Genomic DNA, 24,696 nt, shown 5'->3' on the forward strand with positions numbered 1-24,696 from the left:
AAAAAGGAACCCTCTTACACTGTTGGTGGGAATGTAGACTAGTACAACCACTCTGGAAAAAAATTTGGAGGCTACTTAAAAAGCTGGACATCGATCTACCACTTGATCCAGCAATACCACTCTTGGGGATATACCCAAAAGACTGTTACTCCAGAGGCACCTGCACATCCATGTTTATTGCGGCACTATTCACAATAGCCAAGTTATGGAAACAGCCAAGACGCCCCAGCACTGACGAATGGATCAAGAAAATGTGGTATCTATACACAATGGAATTTTATGCAGCCATGAAGAAGAACGAAATGTTATCATTTGCTGGTAAATGGATGGAATTGGAGAACATCATTCTGAGTGAGGTTAGCCTGGCTCAAAAGACCAAAAATCGTATGTTCTTCCTCATATGTGGACATTAGATCAAGGGCAAACACAACAATGGGATTGGACTATGAGCACATGATAAAAGCGAGAGCACACAAGGGAGGGGTGAGGATAGGTAAGACACCTAAAAAATTAGCTAGCATTTGTTGCCCTTAATGCAGAGAAACTAAAGCAGATACCTTAAAGCAACTGAGGCCAATAGGAGAAGGGGACCAGGAACTAGAGAAAAGGTGAGATCAAAAAGAATTAACCTAGAAGGTAACACACACACACAGGAAATCAACGTGAGTCAATGCCCTGTATAGCTATCCTTATCTCAACCAGCAAAAACCCTGGGTCCTTCCTATTATTGCTTATACTCTCTCTACAACAAAATTAGAGATAAGGGCAAAATAGTTTCTGCGGGGTATTGAGGGGGGGAGCGGGAGGGGGTGGAGTGGGTGGTAAGGGAGGGGGTGGGGGCAGGGGGGAGAAATGAACCAAGCCTTGTATGCACATATGAATAATAAAAGAAAAATGAAAAAAAAAAAAAAAGAAAAGAAAAGAAATGGAGAACCAGGGAAACTGACAGAAGGACGTGTTCTAGAAGGTTGGAGGCAATAGTGGCCAGCTCCTGGGAGGCCAGATGAAAACCAGAAACTGGCTATTGAATTCAGCCACATGGAGTCAGTGAGACCCTAGCCTGCAGGTGACAGCCAGCTGTGCTGACAGGAAGTACAGAGCAGGGAGGCAGGAGAAGGAAACTGGCTCATCAGTGCCAGCGAATCCAGCAAGATTCTCAGTGCTGTGAGCTGAAGTCAATCATGCCCTGCCAGATCTGAGCCTGGGATGTCCATCCTAATGGGAAAATCTGGAAGGCCATGAGGAAGGTCACGTGCCTCTTTCAGGAGAGCTCGATGCTTCTAACACACCAGCAGGGATTACCCAGGGGCAACCAGCATCCCCACTGGCCGGTTCCAGAAAGGTACATGCTGTCTTTAGGTAAGCATGGGCTCCATTGGTTTTTTTGTGGGGCAATACTGGGGTTTGAACTCATGGCCTTGCACTTGCTTGGCAGGAGCTCTACCACTTGGGTCATTCTGACAGCCCTGTTTTGTGTTGGGTTTTTTTGAGATAGGTTCTCACAAACTGTTTACCCAGGTTGGCCCAGAACCTTGATCCTCCTGATCTTTGTCTTCTGAGTAGCTAGGATTATAGGTGTGAGCCAATGGCTTTCATCTGCTTTGATTTGACCATCAGAACTTCCTACATCACCCATCTGTCATGCCTCAGACCTGCCTGCTTACAGCCACAGGGTCCTCAGGATCCAGCCTCTGCTCCAAGGCCTCCCCTCACCCTGACCCACAGGAAACTCTGTGGTGGAAGTCTACATCACCTTAGTCCATCCTGTAGCCACCACTAGGAATGTGCTTAAGGAAATGACCAGAGACTCTGTCTCTGATACACATACCTGATGTCGGTCCCAACAGCACTAAGGGATGGATTACATAAGCCATATCACAGCCCTGAGAGCACACTCTATGTGGGGCAGGCTAATGTCACAAAGAGTGAAAAGGGTAGGGTGCAGAGCCTGATGTCACTTATGATCTCACTTTTCTGTAACATACACATGTGTTCATTCATTTTGCTCAGTCACGAATACTCACTGAGCACCTGCAAGGTGACTGTCCCTGTCCTCTGGGATACAGTGGTGACAACTAGATAGCCACACCTCCAAAAGGCTAATATGACTACAGATGACATTTAATTTCCCCTATTTTTCCAGATAAGTCTAATTTTGTATTTATGTTACTGCTTTTCAAAGAAAGAAAGCCACGTAGATGGTTTTTGTAAGGAAGGTAAGTTTCAGAAAAACACCTGCATTTAGCTGGGAGGATACAAGAAGAAAGCCAGAGAAAAATTAACTGGGCCACTTGCCCAATGGTGTGCTGACAGCTGGCATGGAGGTTGCTGGGCCCCAGGTATGGCTAGGTACAGCTCGCCCCACCCCCACCACAAAGGAAAAGGCCACTTGGCAGCAGGTGCACACCTGGGTCTGCATCCCTGACAGCACCCCTACACACACAGACCTTTAGGGGCTTGACTTCCTCTCGGTCGGCCAAGCCCTGACCCCTGAAGCCCACATTCAATGTGCCAGGATGAATAATGCCACCCTCGGCTCACCACAGCCCACCCTCCAAAATCTGCCAGGACAGGGTCTTGGGAAGTGTGCAGATATATGGTACAGGAGGGGAGGGTTACTAAGGTCAAAATCAGTGGGCTTACAGTGGGCCCTAGACCACCGGCCTCCCTTTAATCGGCCCTACGCCACTGAGCCATCAAAGCAGCAGGTCACTCTCCTCCCTGAGGCTCACTTTGGAGTCAGATAGATGTACATTCGAATTCTGGACTAGTTGCTCCGTGATCTGGAGTAAGGGCTCCGAGTTCTCTGGGTCTCTGTCTCCCCATCTGTGAAATGGGGGCTTTGCACAGTGGCAAAGCCTCCAGACTCTCAGCATTCAGTGAGTGGAAGCCCCCATGAAGACACAGCAATGAGGGCTTGCTGGGGCTGTGTCTTTCCAAATGCAGGTATGGAAGGTGCCCAGGCCATGTGCAGCAAGTGAGCTCAGAAAGAAGTGGGGTGGGAAGTGCAGGGAAGCAAGAGATTCTTTATTGGCATCAGGGCCAGGCTGTGGCCTGGGGGATTTGTCCCCACTATAGGAGCCCCTGCTGGTGGTGAATGTGCATTTTCAAGTGGAGAAGAAAGTGAATGGACACACTGTCAGAAAGAACTCAGCCCAGGGAGCTGACCCAGCAGCTTGGTCCCCACCTCTTCATTGACTCCGGTACCGCCCAAGCCCACCTACCTGGTCCTTGCACTTCCCCCAGCCCTGCCACCTGCAGCCTGGATAGTCACCACAGCCATGGGAGGGCGTCTCCCAAAGCAGAAGTCCCACCCCTGCAGAGAAAATAATAATCACAACTGTGGTGACCTTGATGGGACACCTTCTAGGCCCCTTTCCCCCAGTGCCTGTTTACTGGTCTGCTTGCCCTTCTGAACAAATCTAGGCCCTTGAGTAACAAGCAAAGAGCCCATCCCGGGGCAGGGCTAAGCCATACCAGGAGTTCCCTTAGGAGGTCTGACAATATCATATAGCCCAGTCCACACTCACTGTGGATTCACATGACAAAGTTCAGGCAGAAAGAAACACAAAGTCCTTAAAGGTACATAGATAGTCCCTTGTGCATATAACCTCCCCCACCCCAACACACACACACACACACACACACGCTGTATAAAGCTGAGTGTAAGTAGATAAGAGCCAGCTGTGTGTGCACAGATGCCAGCTCCTGGTGCTGGCTTAGCACTTCCTAGCTGGCCTCTCCCTGTGCCTGCTGGACACCTTCCATATTTTGATATGGCCATAGCACAATACTAACATACTGACCAACCAGGGCTTGGGCCTTGTTGTGAGATAAACAAAGCTGTGTGCATTTTATCTGTAGTCTACAAGGCCACAGACCTAAGGAGTCAGGGAAGAAGTCAGTGAGCTGGACACAGTATTCACAGTCATTCTGCACGAGCTGCAGGCCTCCCACATGACAGGTGCCATGCTGCCTGGGCTGAGGATACAAAGCAGATCCTGCCTGCTCTGCCTGCAGGATGCCCAAGGCCTCTCTCACCTAAAATTCCTTCCTCCAGGCTCCTACCTTTCAGTGCACATGCAGATCAGCACGAAATCAGACCCATGTCATCTTAAAGATGGCCACAGATGTTAGAATGGGATTTCTCAATGGCCACCACTTGTGTCAACTGTCATTGTCACCCCAGTCACAGAATCAGCACATTCATCACTGAAGCTCAAGCCCACGAGAAGGGTCACAGGTGACACAGTGACAGCTGGACACTGTGAGGATGCTGCTTTCCCAGGGGTGGAAGGGCCCAGGAATCTACAATACCCTCCACCTCTTGGTCCTAAAGTGGCCATCTTGATATGTCCTAAAGAAGTAAAGTCCAAGCAAGTGAGGCCTCTCTAAATTTGGCAGACTCTGGAACTTCAGGCCTCATTGCCAGAGCCCAGTCCACACTCATCATGTAACCCCTAAAGACAGGAGAAACTTCCAGGCAGCACCCAGACGGCTTGGGAAGATGCAGACCACAAGGTGAGCTAAGTGGTACACGGTACTCCCACAGACAACCCTGGGCCAGATCAGCATAGCCCCCTGGACAGACTGACCCCCACCTGGGGGAAAAAGAGAAACTGAGTAATAAGCAATAAGAACAATAAAGACACGTAGCAAAGAGGGTGGGGCGCACTGAGCGCTGAAGAGGGGAGGGGAATTCCTTCATGGAACTGTAAATAAACAAGCCAGCTGGAGAAGGCAGGAGCGCCGCACACGCCCAGCAACCAGGAGCGGAAAAGCTTGTAAAAGCAGCAGTGGGAAGAAAACTCCACAGGAGAAGGGGGAAGACCCACTTCCCACGTGAGCTGTAAATAAACAAGCCAGCCTGAGAAAGCAGGTGCAGTGTCACCTTCCCCAGTGTGCTTGGAAAGGGGAAAGGTTGTAGCAGAGGCTCCCGCACAGGAGAACTCTGAGTAAACAAAGCCTGCAGGGCCAGGTGAGTGCTAAGCTCACCCCTGAGATCTGCATAAATAACGCCTCCAGCAACAGCAGGCTGACAGCAGCGGGCACGCGAGCCACAGCCTCAGATACCATTCACAGACCTGTCTCCAGACTCTTTTTTTTTTTTTCTCCCTACCTTTGATGAGACAACAACTGAACTACACCTGCATGCTGAAAAACTTACTGAAACTGTATTGCATTTGAACTTGGGACACTTTGTGGGGTTTTTCTTTTGTTTTGTGTTTTTTTGTTGTTGTTTTGTTTTAGGTTTTTTTCCCTTTGATGAGACAATGACAGAACTACTTCTGAGACACCATCTCCAGGATTGGAGGCTGAAGAACTAACACCAAAATTATTAATACTGAAACTTTATTGCACTTAAACTTGGAGATTTTTTTCATTTATTTATTTATTTTTATTTTTATTTTATTTTTTTATTTTCAATCCTCTGTCTCTCTAATGCCCATTCAGCTTACTGTTGATTAGTACACTATTTCTCCCTGTTTATATCTTTGAAACTTTTTTTGTTTGATTCTTTGTTTTGTTTTTTCCTACTTCTTTATTTGTTTTTCCCTTTTTCTTTAACTTCTTTGCTTTCCATCTCCCCTCACCCTTCCATTCTAAATATCACCATTGTTATTATTACAAGCTAGAAAATACTTAATTGCACACAGTACAGGGACAGTAACAACACCAAGGGCAATGACAGGAAGACAAAAAAAACAGGGAAACCAGTTTCCCCACAGCAAAAAAATAGTACAGGAACCAGAGGGAAATGAAGAAAACAGATACTCAGATCCAGACTCCAACAAAATGAAGATAAACTATGCCAAAGAACCCTATGAGGCCCACAAGAACAATCAAAAAGAAGAAATACTACAGGTACTCAATGAGAATTTTATAGAGATGATACTGGATAGGTCAACCAAAATGTACAGGAGACACTCAAGAAATTCCAAGACAACAAAAATAGAGAATTTGAAGAAGCACAAGAAGAAATAAAGGAAACCATAGAAGCACTGTATAAACACCAAAGTGAAACAAAGAACACGGTTAATAAAGAGATAAATGAACTCAGGACAAAAATAGACAACATTAAACAAGAAGGGACTCAGGATATGGAAAACCTCAGAAAAAAGAATGAAACAGAATTGCAAAACAAAATGGAAGGCCAATCCAGCAGAATAGAACAAACAGAAGACAGAATCTCAGAACTTGAAGATGAAATGGTAATTAGAGGAAAAACCGAAGAACTATTAGTTAAACAACTCAAGACCTGTGAAAAGAAAATGCAAGAATTCACTGACTCCATCAAAAGACCAAACTTGAGAATCATGGGCATCGAAGAAGGAGAAGAGGTGCAAGCAAAGGGAATGCATAATATATTCAACAAAATAATAACAGAAAATTTCCCAAATCTAGAGACAGATATTCCCATACAGATGCAAGAGGCCTCCAGGACACCAAACAGACCAGATCAAAATAGAACTACCCCATGACATATCATCATTAAAACAACAAGTTCAGAAACTAGGGAAAGAATATTGAAGGCTGTAAGAGAGAAAAAACAAATAACATACAAAGGTAAACCCATCAAAATCACAGCAGACTTCTCAACAGAAACATTAAAAGCAAGAAGAGCATGGGGTGAGATCTTCCGGGCACTGAATGAAAATAACTTCAACCCCAGGATACTCTACCCAGCAAAACTATCATTCAAAATAGATGGAGCAATAAAAGTCTTCCAGGATAAGCAGAAACTAAAACAATATGTGACTACAAAGCCACCACTACAAAAGATTCTTCAAGGGATTCTGAACACAGAAAGTGAAACCCAACCTAACCATGAAAAGACAGTCAGCACCAAACTTCAGGAAAAGAAAAAGCAAGACAGTAGAGAGTAACCTCAACTTAGGTACACACAATCAAACCTTCAAACAACTAAGACAACTAAATGACAGGAATCACCACATACCTATCAGTACTAACGCTTAATGTTAACGGACTTAATTCACCCATCAAAAGGCACCACTTGATGAAATGGATTAGAAAGGAAGATCCAACAATTTGTTGCTTACAGGAGACCCATCTCACTGACAGAAATAAGCATAGGCTTAGGATGAAAGGCTGGAAGAAGATTTACCAAGCCAATGGTCCCCAAAAACAGGCAGGAGTAGCAATAAAAAATACTTATCTCAGACAAAGTAGACTTCAAACCTAATTGATCAAATAAGATAAAGGACATTCCATACTAATAAAAGGGGAAATAGACCAAAAGGAAATAACAATTATCAACCTATATGCACCCAATGTCAACACACCCAATTTCATCAAACATACCCTGAAGGACCTAAAAGCATATATTAATTCCAACACAGTGGTTGTGGGAGACTTTAACACCCCATTATCATCAATAGATAGGTCATCCAAACAAAAACTCAATAAAGAAATTCAAGATCTAAAATATGCAATAGATCAAGTGGACCTAGTAGATGTCTACAGAACATTTCATCCAACTTCTACACAATATACATTCTTCTCAGCAGCCCATGGAACCTTCTCCAAAATAGATCATATCCTAGGGCACAAAGCAAGCCTCAGCAAATATAAGAAAACAGAAATTATACCATGCATACTACCTGATCACAATGCAATAAAACTAGAACTCAACAACAAAAATAAAGACAAAAAACATGCAAACAGCTGGAAACTGAGTAACTCATTCCTTAATGAACAATGGGTCATTGATGAAATAAGAGAGGAAATTAAAAAGTTCCTGGAAGTCAATGAAAATGAAAACACAACCTACCGGAACCTATGGGACACAGCAAAGGCAGTCCTGAGAGGAAAGTTTATAGCTATGAGTGCATATATTAAAAAGACTGAAAGATCCCAAATCGATGACCTAATGATACATCTCAAACTCCTAGAAAAACAAAAACAAGAAAATCCCAAAACAAATAGGAGAGAAATAATAAAAATAAGAGCTGAAATCAACGAAATAGAACCAAAAAAACCATACAAAGAATTCACGAAACAAAAAGTTGGTTCTTTGAAAAAATAAACAAGATTGTCAGACCCCTGGCAAACCTGACTAAAATGAGGAGAGAAAAAACCCAAATTAGTAGAATCAGGAATGCAAAAGGGGAGATAACAACAAACACCATCGAAGTCCAGTGTTAATAGGTATAGGTAAGAACTTTCTCAATGGAACCCCAGCAGCACAGCAACTAAGAGATAGCATAGATAAATGGGACTTCATAAAACTAAAAAGTTTCTGCTCAACAAAAGAAATGGTCTCTAAACTGAAGAGACCACCCACAGAATGGGAGAAAATATTTGCCAGCTACACATCAGACAAAGGACTGATAACAAGAACATATAGGGAACTTAAAAAAATAAATTCTCCCAAAACTAATGAACCAATACAGAAACAGGCAAGTGAACTAAACAGAACTTTCTCAAAAGAAGAAATTCAAATGGCCAAAAAACACATGAAAAAATGCTCACCATCTCTAGCAATAAAGGAAATGCAAATTAAAACCACACTAAGATTCCACCTCACCCCTGTTAGAATAGCCATCATCAGCAACACCACCAACAACAGGTGTTGGAGAGGATGTGGGGAAAAAGGAACCCTCTTACACTGTTGGTGGGAATGTAAACTAGTACAACCACTCTGGAAAAAAAATTGGAGGCTACTTAAAAAGCTAGACATCGATCTACCATTTGATCCAGCAATACCACTCTTGGGGATATACCCAAAAGACTGTGACACAGGTTACTCCAGAGGCACCTGCACATCCATGTTTATTGCGGCGCTATTCACAATAGCCAAGTTATGGAAACAGCCAAGATGCCCCACCACTGACGAATGGATCAAGAAAATGTGGTATCTATACCCAATGGAATTCTATGCAGCCATGAAGAAGAACGAAATGTTATCATTCACTGGTAAATGGATGGAATTGGAGAACATCATTCTGAGTAAGGTTAGCCTGGCCCAAAAGACCAAAAATTGTATGTTCTCCCTCATATGTGGACATTAGATCAAGGGCAAACACAACAATGGGATTGGACTTTGAGCACATGATAAAAGCTTTAGCACACAAGGGAGGGGTGAGGATAGGTAAGACACCTAAAAAATTAGCTAGCATTTGTTGCCCTCAACACAGAGAAACTAAAGCAGATACTTTAAAGCAACTGAGGCCAATAGGAAAAGGGGACCAGGAACTAGAGAAAAGGTTAGATCAAAAAGAATTAACCTAGAAGGTAACACACACGCACAGGAAATCAATGTGAGTCAATGCCCTGTATAGCTATCCTTATCTCAACCAGCAAAACCCCTTGTTCCTTCCTATTATTGCTTATACTCTCTCTACAACAAAATTAGAGATAAGGGCAAAATAGTTTCTGCTGGGTATTGAGGGGTGGGAGCGGGAGGGGGTGGAGTGGGTGGTAAGGGAGGGGGTGGGGGCAGGGGGGAGAAATGAACCAAGCCTTGTATGCACATATGAATAATAAAAGAAAAATGAAAAAAAAATAAAAAAATTAAAAATAAAGAAAGAAAGAAAGAAAGAAAGAAAGCAACTGAGGCCAATAGGAAAAGGGGACCAGGAACTAGAGAAAAGGTGAGATCAAAAAGAATTAACTTAGAAGGTAACACACATGCACAGGAAATTAATGTGAGTCAACTCCCTGTATAGCTATCCTTATCTCAACCAGCAAAAACCCTTGTTCCTTCCTATTATTGCTTATACTCTCTCTACAACAAAATTAGAGATAAGGGCAAAATAGTTTCTGCTGGGTATTGAGGGGGTGGGGGGGAGAGTTGAGGGGGTGGGGGGGTAATGGAAGGGATGGGGGAAGGGGGAGAAATGACCCAAACATTGTATGCACATACAAATAAAAAAAAAAAGACACTTCCAGTCAGGGAACACTGTGGCCTGCTCCGTGGCCACTCTGGTAGAGAGCACTGCCCAATGAAGGGGTGTGGTACAGATGGGAAGGTGGGGGGATGTGAGGACACAGAAGAACTGAGCCAGACTTGTAGTTTGTGGCCCATTGTGTAAAGTACTTGGAAGTCATGGCTACCAAAATAAGGTAAATCAGATGAAAATCAGGAGACCTGCACAGATGCCACTTCAGGTTCCTTTCCCCAACTACATCATGCCTGGCTTCCAGCAAACAATTACAAGGTTTACTAAAAGGCAAAACACAGTTTGAAGAGTAAGAGCAAGCATCAGACCCAGACTCAGATATGGCAGAGATACTTGAATTGTCAGGACTTTGAAATAGTTATGACTAATATGGTAAGAGCCCCAGGAAAAAACAGACAACATGTAAGCAAAGATGGCTAATGTAGGCAGAGCTGGAAATTTCTAAGAAGGTGGGGGGTGGGGAGAAGAAGTGCTAGAAATAAAAGATACTGTAACGAAAAGGAAGAAAGCTCTTGGAGGGCTCAATGATAGACTGCACACAGCTGAAGAGTCAGTGACTTAAAGACATGTCACAGAATGCTCCCACACTGAAAAGAGTGGAATGATGATGGAACAAATGAGGACAGAATATTCCAGGACTGTCAGACTGTAAAAGGTGTAACTTCCATGTCATGTTTCACTCCAGAAATAAAGAACTGAAGACATATTTAAAGCAGTATGTCTGAATTTTTCCCCAAACTAATGTCAGACAACAAACCCCAGATCCACAAAGTGTAGAACACTTGGGAGGCAGCATAAATGCCTCCGAAAAAAAATATACACTGAAACTACAGAAAATCAGAGATAAAGAAAATATCCTGAAGGAAGTCAGGATAAGAGAAGCATAGATGAGAGTTTCATCAGACTGCTCAGAAACCATGCAAGCAAGAAAGAGCAGAGTAAAATATTTAGTGTTTAAAGAAAACAATGAATCCACAATCCTGTATTCTGTAAATAATCCTTCAAAAGCAAAGAAGTGCTAGGATTACAGGTGTGCACCACCACCTCTGGCTCTTCTGGCACACATCTGTAATCCCAGCACTTGGCAGGTGGAGGTAGGAGAATCAAGAATTCGAGGCCATCCTGGCCTACACAGTGAGACCCTATTTCAAAAAACCAAAATAAAATAAAGGAGACATAAGACTTTCTCACACAGACAAAAACTGTCATATAGACCTGCTTTTAAAAAAAAAGTTAAAAGAAGTTTTTCAGAGAGAAGGAAAATGACATATGTTAAAAACTCAGACCTAAACAGAAGCAGGGAAAACCCAAAATTTAAAAACTCAGATCTACATAAAGAAAGGAAGGGCTTTAGAGAAGAGGTAACTAAAGCTAAGATAAAAGTTTTCACTTACTCTTCGTTGATTTAACAGATAAGTTTGTCCAAAAGCAATTTAAGAGCAACAAGTTGTTCAATGATTCTAGCTGATGGCTATGTAAAATGAATGACAGCAGTGTCACAAGGTCCTCACACTATACATGAATTGCTACCTTGCTATTGGAAAGTGGACTTGGATTAGTTGTAAATGTATATTGCGAAGTCTCCTGTGACCCCTAACAAAGTTTTAAGAGATGTACAATCGATATCCTCGTAAAGAAGAGAAAGTAGAAAACATTAAAACCCCAGAAGGCAGAAACAGAGTGGAAGACAAAACAGTAACAAAGAACAGAGTAACAAATAGGAAACAGTAACCAAGATGGGAGATACAAACCACATATGTCAATAATCATTTGAAACATTAGGGTCTGCATGCATCAATGCAAGACAGAGACTCTCAGAGCAGATCAAAAAATAAGACCCAACTATTTGTTGTCTTCAAGAAAGCACTGAAGGTAGGCACTGGTGCCTCACGCCTGTAATCCTAGCTAATCAGGAGGATCCAGAGGCTGGATGTAGTTCACAAGACCCTATCTTGAAAAAACCCATCATAAAAAAGGGTTGGTAGAGTGGCTCAAGTGGTAAAATGCCTACCTAGCAAGCATGGTGCCCTGAGTTCAAATTCCAGTGCCACCGAAAAAAAAAAGAAGCACTGAATCTTAAGACTTGTACATGCAAAGCCACCCAACTTGTGCACATTCATAGAAAATTACAAAAGAAAAGCATGAATTAATTCCCAGTTCCTGCTAACTAACCCTTCAGTGTTTGTTGAATAATCTCTAAACTAAACAAGCAACCCCCCCCCTTTCTGGATTAAAGAAAGATCTTTGTAATAAACCCAACGAGGTAAGATTACATTATAAAAATTGCACACCAGAGTACTTTATGAGATACTGCAGTCCCGTAGAACACGGGAAGGCAAAATAACGAGTCTGAATGAAGGCAAAACCCATGCCAGGGAGAAGTGCAAAGTTGGCTAGGCAGAACTCTGCTCGCTGCATGCTCCTGAATAGCTTATGAGCAGGTCTCCCTCCTGCTCACTGCCATTGCCAATGTCCGCCTTGATTGGGGGGGATGGTGGCTGGGCTCACAGCTTGTCTGTAAGGCTTAGAGGACACATATAGCCTTCTGCAAATGCTCCACGTTACTCATTCTTTCAGAGGGTGGGAAGGAAGGCAAGAAAGAGAGACAGAGGCAATGTAAAACCCCAATTCCCTAAGAAATGAAAGATCTGATAAATCAATCCCTCCCTGCATGGAGGAAGCAGATTGGTTTACCTTGTGAAACTTCCTCCCACCGTCTGCTTCCAGCCATGATGCTAGTGGCCAGTGGTGGGCAGTGGGCAGCGAGAAGCTGTGTCAAGCTTCCTGCATCCTCTTGCCCCAGGATGTGCTCTGCAAGTCTCCCACATAGCTGGCTCCCTTCACTCCCCAGATTCCCTTGCAGTAGAGGGTCATGTGACTATACGAGGCCAATGACGTGTGTTAGCAGCAGTGACCTGGGTCACTTCCAGGCTGAGGCATTTAAAAGCCAGTGTTTGTCTTTCATCTTCTTCAAAAACCAGCTCAGGTAGCACCTCCTCAGGGACACGTTCACTGGGTCACTTCCTGCCCCCAGGCAGATGGGAGGCTTTTCTACACACCCATGGTCCCCTGAGCTCCCTTTTTGCTCAGACCCGATCATGCTGTGTTGTAACTGCCGGTCTCTCTGTGACATCTGGGGCTCTGCCTGCCTCATTCTCCCAAGAGCCTGGCTCAGTGCCTACAAAGTGGATTTGCTTGTGTCCACCCATGTGGCACAGCCACGCCCTCCTCCATGCACACACCATGCTGTACCAGGTGTGCAGACATGAGTCACAGCCAGGTGTGTCCCTCCCCTCCCCAGCCAGAGTCTCAAGTCCAGTGGGGCAGGCTGACGTGTCCACAGACCACCACAGCCCTAGCAGAAAATGGTGTGGGGATGAGCCACTGTGGCCCAGAGGCTCCATGCCAAGGACAGCGTGTAAGCTGTCCTGGGAACGACTGGGAGGCCCTGGGCAAGTAGAGATGGCATTTGAGTTTGGGGCAGGGCTGTTTAGTGTCCCTGTGGCCCACTCCTCTCCCATGCCCAAGCCATGGTATGGGGGGGCTAAAGCATGTCCCTTCCCAATCTGTATGCTAAGCCCTAACCCCAGGACCTCAGACTGAGACTACATTTGGAGACAGGGCCTTTACAGAACTCATTAAAGTAAAATGAGGTCAGCAGCATGGACCCCATCTAAGCTGACTGGTATTCTTACAAAGAAGAGGAGATTAGGACTTTGACACCAGAGGCTGACCATGTGAGGACATAAGGAGAAGACAGACACATGCAAACCAGAGAAAGAAGAACCAGCACCATTGACTGGTCATGGACTTCCAGCCTCAGAACTGAGTGAACCTGTTCCTGAGGCCCCAGCCTGCAGGCCTGGGTGACAATGGCCATGGCAGACAAATGCCCATGGACTTCCCCCACCCTCGTCTAGGAACCTCCCAGGCTTAGCTAGGCCCACCCTTAAGGAAAACACCATCTGGTAATCCCAGCTACTGGGCAGTGGGGAAAGAAGGAGATAAGGAGGATTGAGGTTTGAAGGTAGTCCAGGCAAAAAGTACAAGGTCCTAACTAAAAATAAACAAAAGCAAAAAGGGCTAGGGAGAGGCTCAAGCACCTGCCTCGTAAGCACAAGGCCCCAAGTTCAAACCCCAGTACCAACCAAAAAAAGTCATCTGGTACACAGGGCTTTGCAGACTGAAAAAAATCTGTCCATGCACGTCACTGAATAGGGCATCAAAACCCTGGAGAAGGCGTGGTGACTCAGAGACCACAGTCAGCCTGGGATTGAACCAAAGTCTCCTAAGCCCATTCTAGGGTTCCTCCCTGAACCCCACTGCCCAGCAGAACAGCAGCCCTCACAGAAGTTCTTACATTTCCAATTGCTGCCCAACGCCCCGGAGAACAAGTGCCCCAGGGAATTGGGAAATGGCAGTCATTTGGAAATAAGCAATGTGGGACTTCTCACCCCTTCAGTGCACTCAGAAGTGTCCTGCCAGTTCCGTGAGGCCCACGTCTGTTTACACCAAAATAGACGAAGAACACTGAGGCACTCTGGAGCAGGCATGAGGGAGGAAGCCACAATCAGGTCCTGTTGGAACATGCAAGTGTCACAGAGGGTCTGCTTAACCCAGAGGTCCCAGGAGGGCAGAAAGGCCTGGTTTTCCAGTGTTTAGATGAGACACTGCAGTGCGTGCTGGCCACACCAGCACCTGCCATGGCCCTCATTCTGTGATGCTCTTCTGTCTTGCTTTTCTTATTTTTGAAGGTGACTAGTGCTAGTAAAGATGCAAAGCAAGGTAAAGAATCTATAATTCCAAAAGAGAGCCGACACAACGATAAATAAATACATAAGATTCCCACCCCACCCCACCCCCGGCCAACTGACCATGACCCATGTGATGATGGATGACCACAGCCTCCTCATCCCTGGCTCAGAGCTGAGGCTGGGGTTAGCTCTGAGATGTGGCCCCAACACCAGCATCCCAGATGGCAGAGGTGGCAGGTCCCAGGAGGCCAGTCCTGAGCCCCTGCTCCTCCTCCCAAGCACAATGGGGTTTTGTCCCTCTTCATCAGTAGATCTTCACAGATGGCTACCTCTGGACACAGGCTGCAGCTGGGGCACCCAGAGCCTGAGTAGAATTTAAAAGGGTCACAGGAAGGCCGGGCATGGCAATGCATGCCTGAAATCCCAGCAATGTATGAGGCACAGGTAGGAGGATTGCAATCTGAGGCTGGCTCCTGACAAAAAGTACAAGACCTTGTCTGAAAAATTACCTAAATCAAAAGCAGCTGGGGTGTGGCTCCGATGATAGAGCAGCTGCCTAGCAAGTGTGAGGCCCTGAGTTCAAACCTCAGCACCCCAAAAAAAGTGGGAGGTCATACAAAACAATCTTAAATGAAGAAGCAGAGAAACAACAATCTTGTTCATACACACGCAAACATACACACATGTGCCCTCATGGGTACATTCACACCACAGCAAGGGCCAGCACTGCTCTCCTCTGGACTTTTCTGAAGCCTGGGTGCTACCCTCCCAACTTTAACCTGTTTTAGGGTGTTTCACATGGGCTCCAAGATAAGCTCTCATGATTTAAAAGGGCCCCACACCAAACAAAAACACTACTGAAAACCACCTCATCAGAACTCATCAGTGAGTGACATGGAAACTGCTCTTGATACATGTGACAGGATAAACCATGCCCCCACACACACATGTGGACTTCTATCCCTCCGTACCTTGGAACATGGTCATGGAAGCAGAGCCTTTAAAGGCACAACAGCCCTGTGCTGGAGGCTCACACCTGTAATCCCAAGCTACTTGGGAGGCTGAGATCTGGAGGACTGCAGTCTGAGGTCAACTCTGGCAAATAGTTAATGAACCCCTCCCCTCCCCAATCTCCAAACTAGCCAGAGCAAAAGGCACTGAAGGTGTGGCTCAGGCGGTAGAGCCTGTTTTGCAAGTGCAAAGCCCTGAGTTCAAACCCCAATCCACCAAAAGAGAAAAATAAAACATAATGAAGACAAAAAGAGACCATATTAGTGGGCTATACTCCACTGTGACTGGTGTCCTTATCAGAAACAATTAGGACATAAAAGCCAAGCCTCAGAAGAGACCAGCCCGGCCACACTTTGACCTTGGACTTCTGGCCTCCAAGACTATGATGGGACAGCCAATTTCTGGTGTTCACACCACTGTCTATACCTCATACAGCAGGCTTAGGATGTTCAAGTGTTTACTTCATAATAAGAACAGACAGGAAACACTGTCCCAGTTTTTTGAGACCCATTACATATGCACAAAAGGAGAAAGGCCTGACAGAAGTAGCAGGAATGCCAGCAAGGGCTCTGCCCCTGAGCATCTAGGCTGTGCCTCCCTGTCTTTATTTAAGTGGGGACTGTGATCAGTTGCGGGATACACGTTACATTTGAAGATGGGCTCGCCATCACTTCCCCACATGGAACAACTGTCTTAGGGGAGTCCCACTCCCCAAACTGCTGGGGCACACTGCGGTGTGCCTCCGGGAAGGCTGCATTGGGGCTTCACTAGGAAGGGGTGCTGCAGAGTCTCCATATCCCTGGTCTGACAGAAGCTGGGGGGGGGTCTCTCCTGGGGCAGGAGAAGCAACAGTGGAATGCACCGTGAGGGCCTCAGTGGGCCTTTGTTCACGGATTTCCGAGGGGTGGAAAAGGATTTTTAATTACCTCTTTGTCTTCTCCAAGACAACTTCCACATGAAAATGCAATCGTAAAACAAACAAACAAAAAAGGATGGAAGAGTGTCCCAGAAAACTTAGTGGAACAGAATTTCTTCTCCCCTGCTGCTATCTTTTGGACATCAAGGAAGACATAAATAGGGGCCAGGTGTGATGATACATGCCTGTAATTCCAGCTACTCAGGAGGCAGAGATCAAGAGGATCATGGTTCAAGGCTAGACTGGGCAAAAAGTTATTGAGACCCCCATCTCAACAAACAAGTCAGGAGAGGTGATACACCTTGTGATTCCAATTACTCAGGAGGCAGAGGAAAGAAAATTTCAGTCCAAGACCAGCCTCAGGCAAAAACCAATTCCCTATCTGAAAAATAATCTAAAGCAAAGAGGGCTGGAGGTACACCTGGAGTGAGAGCACCTGCCTAGTAAACTTGAGGCCCTGAGCGCAAAGCCCAAAATAAAAATGAATGAATGAATACATGTCAAGAATACTCCATGAAAGAAACTTGGGAGGACACAGGAAAGGAAAAGAAAGAGAAAAGGAAACTTCTCTCATGTCCCCTTACCCACCAGAGCACCACTGACATTCTGACGACGTCCTCCTAGGCTGTTTCTCTAGCTGTAATTTTTACTTACGTTTTAAACTCATGTCCATCATCATTTTCTAGCTAGGGAAGCACTTTGCAAGACACCCTGAGGAGTGGCCAGTGCCACACTGACCTGATCAGGTCTCAGTCTCTCTCCAATCAGGAGGGGATGACAGAAGGCCTGTGCCACCCGCCCTGCCCTCCCCACTCCACTTCTCAGCTGGTGACTCTGGGCAAGCACAGCACAGGGCCCCGGCAGTCACCTGGGATGCAAAGGGGGGTGCTGGCCCTGCCAGCCCAGAGCCTGGTGTCCGGAAGACACTCGGGAAGAGGTTGTGTCACGATGCCAGCAAAGGTGGCTTTGGGCAAAACACCTGCCCTCCTGCCTTGCAGTGCACCCTGGATATGCAAAGCATTGTACTCTATTGCAAATCGGTCCTTCAGAGCCCCGGTCTTGTCGGCCACTCCTTTCCAACTTGGGTAAACCCGCAATACCACAGAAGAGAGGACATTGGAAGGCAATAAACATGATGTACACCTGGCCCCAGGGAAGTTCCACCAAGGATTAGAGAGGAATCAATACTAAACTCTTCCAAAAAGTAGAGGAAGGAACCCTCCCACTCCTTCTGGGAGGCCAGGACACCACCGATCCCCATACAGGCTAAGACATCACAAGGAGAGAAAACCAGAGCTTCACGCTGGCCTTGGCAGCACATATGGTAAAACTGGGCAATACAGAGAAGATTAGCACAGCCCCTGCACAAGGGTGACACCAAAATTTGTGAAGTATTCATACTTTTATGCAAAAAAGAAAACCAAAGACTAACATGCTGATAAATGCAGATGCAAAAATCCTCACCAAGACACTAGAAAACCAATCCCGCAGTCTATAAAAATAACCAACCTTCCAGACCCACAGGCATGGGTCTGCCTGGCACCTCCCCTACCCAGAGGGCCTGCTCTCAGCGGGACACCACCTCCTTCTGGTCACGTCTCCCCCTACCCCAGAAGCTTCTACAAACTGTCCTATGCTTCCCACCAACGTCCATACTGGCCACCCCAGGCTGGCATCACCTATGGACTTGTTTCCCTCCCACTGCTCATTCATTCAACAAATATTTACTGAGTCTCTTGATGGGTGGGACACTGTTCTCAGCATTGGGTAAACAAGACCAACAGAAATCCCTCCCTCTTCAGGCTTACATCCTGACTTCTCATTCCTTAAGAGCAAGGCCTCAAGAGCAGGATGAAAACAGGGTGACCTCCTTGGCAGGGTGGCATTCTGACAATCCTACGTGTTGGGTAAGGTGTTAAGAACTCTGATATGTCCTCCGTCTAATTACAAGGGCCAAGGATGGTGGGAGGAGAGCCAGGAAGGTTAACCAGTTAAGCAACAGAAGCCTGGTTCACACTCCTCAGTGTATGTCAAAACCTGAACTCAAGCGCATCACCACTCCTGGCTCCAGCACACCCTTCTGCACACCAACAATGCAGAGGCATCATCCTCTTTATGACCTTCTAGCCCCGAACTCTCATCCCGTGCATTCATCTGCCACTCTTATCTGCAGCCAATGCAGGACCCTTGTAAACAGCTGTGCCTGTCTGCCCCAAAGTTCCCTTAGGAAAATGTTCTTAGTGCTGGAAGTTGTAGAGTGGGTCCTAGGATGATGGGAGCCAGTTTCTCCATATTTCTTCAGTGCAGTTCACAGCATTTCCCGGGTGCCTGGCAGGCATGGGAAGCAGGAGCACAGGGAGGGGATGCATGCCTGTGGGTTTTCTTCCTTTTGCATTTGCTTCTTGCTGTCCCTCCCATGTGCACCCTCACACACTCTAGAGCATGAGATCCAGGGGCCAGGACCTCATCTCCTGATGTGACCAAAGGCCTGGCCTAGAAGAAGCACACATTTTATTTATGAATGGATGTCCATGCACAAACATTAAGATAGGAGACAAGGTTTTCCCTACAGGGTCTGGGGGCTGGGGGCGGTGAAAAGGAGAAGAGGCAAGGATGACACACAGGTGACCCATGGTGCCACAGGAAGCTTTAGGTCTTGGGTGGGGAGAGGGGAGTTCCAAGAGGAAACACAGCTGTCCAAGAACACACACCCAGCAAACGGGGAACCCCAGGTCCCAACCTGGACCATGGCTTTAGAGACGTACTGTGGAAGCTGGAGGGCTGTGGGATGGCCAGCCTGAGGCTCACATGGGTGAGGCACCTGAGTTTGAGGGTCTTCCTGCCTCCTGGTTGCTACAAAGCCTCAGCATTTGGAACAGTTTGAGGCTCTGATCAACTCACCACGGGCAGGGGCTCCTGAGTCCCTCACCTGCCCCAGTGCGCATGGGGCCAGTGTTCAGGGCAGAGACCTGAGTGAGTGAATTACTTTGCCAGGTCTGTTTCTAGTAAGTAACATTCTTAATTATAAAAATAAAATCAGCTTTAATCTCAGCACTTAGGAGGATGTGGCAGGAGAACCAAGTTCAAAGTTAGAGACCCTGTGAAAAAGGAGAAGGAGGGGGAGAAAGGAGAAGAGAAGAGAAAAGTAAAATCAAGGACTGGGGTGTAGCTCAGTGGAAGAGCACTTGCAAAGTCCTAGGTTCAATCCCCAGCACTGTAACACCTTTCCCTGCAAAAAAAAAAAAAAGTAAAAATAAAATCACACCCTCATAGAAGGGTCAGAAGAGAAGACAAAATAAATTTACAACACCACATGTACACACAGCCATGATCTGGTCTGGCGTGTGCCTTCCCAGAAGGAAGCAATCAGCAGTAATGGGCAGGCTCCATCTGGGCAGGCCGCTCCATGGGACCCAGAGGCCTTAGGAGGACAAACCTCAGGATTCACAGATGCAAACACAGAGCCTCAGTGAGCTGAAGTGATGTGGTCATTTTCTTCCAACTTGACCAGGGACCTGTACCTCTTACCACCTGTCACACAGCACAGAGAAGACCCTCATTTCCACCACCTGGGGAAGATGAGGCCAGACACATCTCACTCAGGCTCAAAAGCCCCTTCCCACTGATGGGCAACATCTAGACACAGCTCTGGCTGCCCCAGTCAGCCCTCACTCCTCGCTGCACATGGCCCTTCCAGCCAGCCTCTCTCCCGCTCCATCTATCACCCCCTCCCCAGGACACCACCACCCTTTTCCCATGTCTCCATTCTCCAAAGTCATTTTCACACTTCATCTTTCATTGAACACACCAGCAAGTTTGTGGAGTATCTGCTGTGTGGCAAGCACTGGGGATAAACAGTGAGTGAGACAGGTGGAGCTGTCCCTCCACCCCACACGGCTGCTTCCCTACAGCCCAGCATGTTCCCCTCCATTAGAGAGAGCAGCAGACAACTGCCACGGCAGGCCTTCCCCTGCAGCATGCCATGTATGTATTAGCTCGGAGTCTTTGAAGGACCTCAGACACACGCCATCATTCCCCCCACTTGCACCATTACGGAGAAAGAGAAATAAGTGGCCTGCCTGTGACCAGGGACTTGGAAATGGCACCTGCCACCAGGGTTCTGTCTGTTTAAAACCACCACTCTGCCTGTACCTCTCAAGGGCAGCATCCAAGGCCTATCCAGGCTTGTCCACCTCTGCATCCCCAGGACCCAGCCTGGGGCCTGACACAACAGGTCCTCAGCCTTGCCTGCTGAACTGAGTGTTTCTGCATCCAGGAATAAACACCTGCATCCGAGGCAGCATCCACTGCACTCAACTGGCCTGAGTTTAATGAATAGACCCAATGCGGGCAGTGCCTACCTCAGTGTCTGTCTGGCTTCCTCCCTGAAACCCAACAGACTCTCCCTGGGCCCATAAAATCATCCTGATGCCACTGGTAGGAAGCAAAATCTTCCAAAAGTACCTCCAGCTGCAGGCCTCTAAAATGAGCTTTCTAGACCTCCACAGAAATAAGAAGGCATGGAGGATACAGCCACGCCCAGCCTCCTCCATCTTAGCAAGACAGCACTAACATCTCCAATGGGAGAACCCAGCTTCACACCTGGAGCAGCTGTCATCAGTGTGCTCACTGCCACACATTCACAACCCCACTGGTGGCTCGCCACCATCCACCAGAGTGAAAGCCTAAGGCTACTGAGGAGAGCAGCTCTTTCTCTGTGAGCCCTGGCTTCTATCCAGCCTTTCCAGCCCCATCCAATATGCTTCCTGTGCCCCCTCTGTCTCCAGGCAACAGTCCAGGAGCTTTAGTCTGAAAAAAAGCCCTCCATCATCTGGCCCCTAAGCCTGTCACCATCCTCCCTTCCAACTGTGACATGGCCACACCAGTCCACACACCAAGACAGACTCCAACAGCCACCATGTGTGTGCTCCATGCATTACCTCACTTAATCCTCAGAAGCCCTAAGCAGCAAATTTTATTAGCCCATTTTCACATATGGGAAAGCAGAGGCTCAGAGTTTATGCAGCTTTCTTAAGATCTTAAGCTTTGCAATGGCAAAGCCAAGATTGAAGACCATTGTTCTTACTGCACCATACTGCTGCTTACCAGTGCACAGCACCCCCTTGTGGGCCCCCAGCTCTGCCCAGGCTGGCCTCTGCCTTCAGGCCCCTGCTCACAGTCCATGCTGACCAGGCTGGACTCCTCACAGTCCTCCAGTCCTCCTGGCTGTAGCCACCAGTTCTCCTCACACTCAAGGTGCTCTGCAGGCCAGAGCTAAAAGTGATGGCAGCTAGACAGCAAAGTGGTAAGAGTATTGAGGGAGGTTCTTAGGCACAGCTGTTCCTGTCTAGACCTGTTTCCTCACTGGCAAAATGGGATTAAATAGCCACCCCTCTTATAATGCTGTTAGGAGTCAAGTGAGCTAGTAGGGGCAGAGTAGACACATGGTAACTTCCCAGTGTACCGCCTCAGTTCTAGGTCTGATACACCGTAACCACCTAATAAAGGTGTCAAGGTTGGAAGGAAGGAGGGGGTGAAGGAGGGAGGGATGGAGGGATGCAGGGAGAGAAGAGGAGGAGGAGGAGAAGGAGGGGGAGGAGGAGAAGGGGGAGGAGGAGGAGAAGAAGAAAAAGAAGGAGGAGGAGGAAAAGGGTGGGACAAAGGGTGGAAGTCAGTTCTGAGAACACAGGGCTAAATTCTGTTTCTTCCACTGTACTCTCACACCTTTCCAACACACTGGAGAGGGTCCCCACATCAGTTCTGCAGTGGACCCCAGCTGGGCTTCCTCAAAATCAATTCCAACCTATCTACCTGAAGACAGGGTCAGATCCCACAGAAGGGCCCAGTCCTGCTAGATGGCCCTCTGTATGACCACCTGGGCTCCTACTGCCCAGCTATAAATCAAGGTTACCTGTGACCAGTCCTTGGGCTCAACTAACTTGCCAGAGTGACTCACAGAACTTGGGAAAACAATTTAGTTACATTTCACGTATTAGTGAGGCTGGGGGCGGGGGAGCTTCCTCAGGCAGGGCTCATTAAACCACTGGCCAGTGGTGAGCAACTCACCCTCTCTCCCTTCCCCACCCTGAAGCTACCAAGGGACAGCCAGCCACCAGTCAGTCATTAGCACACACAAGACACCACTTTGGGGATTCCAAGGATTGCAGGAGCTGTACACCAGGAGCCAGGATGAAGTGCAAATACATTATCTGACCATGTCACCTGGAATGACAGACAGCTAAACGGGAGCCAAAGGGCCACATTCCTTCTCACCTGGCCAGGCCACCCGCTGGACAGAGGAACTGTCCTGAAGCCAAGTCTTCCTTTCCTACACTCTGGAGGAAGCTGCACCAGACTCCCAGTGCCCATCTGCCACCACCCTGCTGGGAACCATCCTGGGGCTCTGCTCCAAATAAAGGCAAAGCCTGTTGGGGGAAGCATTGGTTCAGTGTCTGCAAGAGAAACCCAGCATCTTCCCTGACACTGGGAATGTCTGCGCAACTCTTTGGTCCCTCCACTTCAACTCTGCTTCTTTGATGGTGACACTTATGAAACCTCACTCTTGCAGTAGATCCTCACAATCTCCTTTAGTGCCACCCTCCCAGCAATGCTAACCAACCCATAAACCTGCCACAACAAACCCACAGTGTTCTGTAGCCAGCCACCCACAATGTCCCCTTCCCACCTGCCTGATGACCACTGCACAAGGGAAACCACTCTCCTCCAGCCAAGGCCTCTGCTCCACCCAGATGTGCTCTGCCACCTGCCTCAGCAGAGGCTCAGCCCCAGCAGCACCTGATTCTTGCTTAGCCTCTTCTCTGGAGGTTCCTGCATGGGCACCCCAGCCTCCTTACAGCAAGCTTGGCCACAGAGAGGATCTATGGCAGAAAAACAAGCCTGGAACTTTGAAGCCTGCTTCCCTACCAACTTGCTGTGTGCCCTTGACCCTCTCTAGGTCTCGAGTTCATTCTTTGAAAAGTGGGCATTTGGACAAGTCAGGGTTCCCAGGCGTCCAGTCTCTGCTGCTGTGATGTCTGCCTGCAGTGCATCTGCTCTGGTTTGAACCTAAAATGTCCCCCAAAGCTCATGTGCTAAAGGCTTCATTGCTAGCTGATGGGCTTTTGAGAAGTGATCAGATCCTGAGGGCTCTGACCTCATCAATGGGTTCATCTCTGGATGGATGTTGTTACTGGGAGGAGGCAGAAACAGTAACGGTGGGGCCTGGCTGGAGGAAGTAGGGATCTCGATCGATCGATCTCTCTCTCTCTCTCTCTCTCTCTCTCTCTCTCTCTCCCCTCCTGCCTGGCTGCCACGAGGTGAGCAGCTTCCTCTGCCACACACTCCCACCATCATTGTGTTCCCTTCACCTCATGTCCAAAGCAATGGATCAGCTGACCTTGGGCTGGAACCTCTGAAACTGTGAGCCAAAATAAACCCTTCCTCCTTTAAGTTGTCAGTGTCAGGCATTTTGTTACAGCATCTGATACGCGTTTCATTTTCTTTTTTAGTGCTGGGACCCAGGGCTCATGCTAAGCAAGTGCTGTACCACTGAGCTACGTAATCAGCCCTGCATTTACTTTTTTAAATTAATTTTGCCAAGCATCAGTGGCTCACTGTAATCCTAGCTGCTAAAGAGGCTGAGATCAGGAGGGTCAAGGTTCAAGGCCAGCCTGGGGTGCATAGTTGTTGAGACCTCATATCCAAAATAAACAGAGAGAAATGGACTGGAGGTGAGGCTTAAGCAGTAGGGTGGCTGCTTTGCAAGTGTGAAGCCCTCAGTTCACATCCCAGTCCCACCAAAAAAAAAAAAAATCAACTTTACTAAAGTGCAGTTCACACTTTAAGTATACAGCTCAAAGACTTTTGACAATGGAGATATAAACACTTTGAGAGACCCTCAAAAAGCTTCCTCAAGTCTGCCTTATTTGTTTAAAATTTGTCTTTAATATTACTGATTTTTCAAATATACATATATCAATTCAGCCTTATTCTAAGCAAAAGTATTTCATGAAATCAAAGGCTTAGTGTGCTTTTATTTTCCCTAATACATGCACACATATTAACATAAACACTTACCCACATGAGACCTAAA

The 24,696-nt window shown here is 47.0% G+C and overlaps 1 protein-coding gene and 1 non-coding gene across 5 annotated transcripts in view; one reads left to right on the forward strand and one right to left on the reverse strand.

Annotated features, from left to right (window-relative positions):
- The window catches only part of Jakmip1 (janus kinase and microtubule interacting protein 1), a 137,274-nt gene that overhangs the window by 75,589 nt on the left and 36,989 nt on the right, over positions 1 to 24,696 (reverse strand). Inside the window, exon 1 of one of the 4 annotated variants that reach the window (XM_074042657.1) lies at positions 12,618 to 12,771. The exons of the other annotated variants lie outside the window; for them this stretch is intronic. The gene's annotated coding sequence lies outside the window, so the exon portion shown is untranslated. Of the gene's footprint in view, positions 1 to 12,617; positions 12,772 to 24,696 lie in introns of those variants that run through there. 4 annotated transcript variants of the gene reach the window in all.
- On the forward strand, positions 17,905 to 18,010 carry LOC141411155 (U6 spliceosomal RNA). The gene has a single exon (XR_012435995.1). It is a non-coding gene; the product is annotated as a U6 spliceosomal RNA (small nuclear RNA).

This window comes from Castor canadensis, chromosome 9, assembly GCF_047511655.1.
Source record: "Castor canadensis chromosome 9, mCasCan1.hap1v2, whole genome shotgun sequence".
NCBI lineage: Eukaryota > Metazoa > Chordata > Mammalia > Rodentia > Castoridae > Castor > Castor canadensis.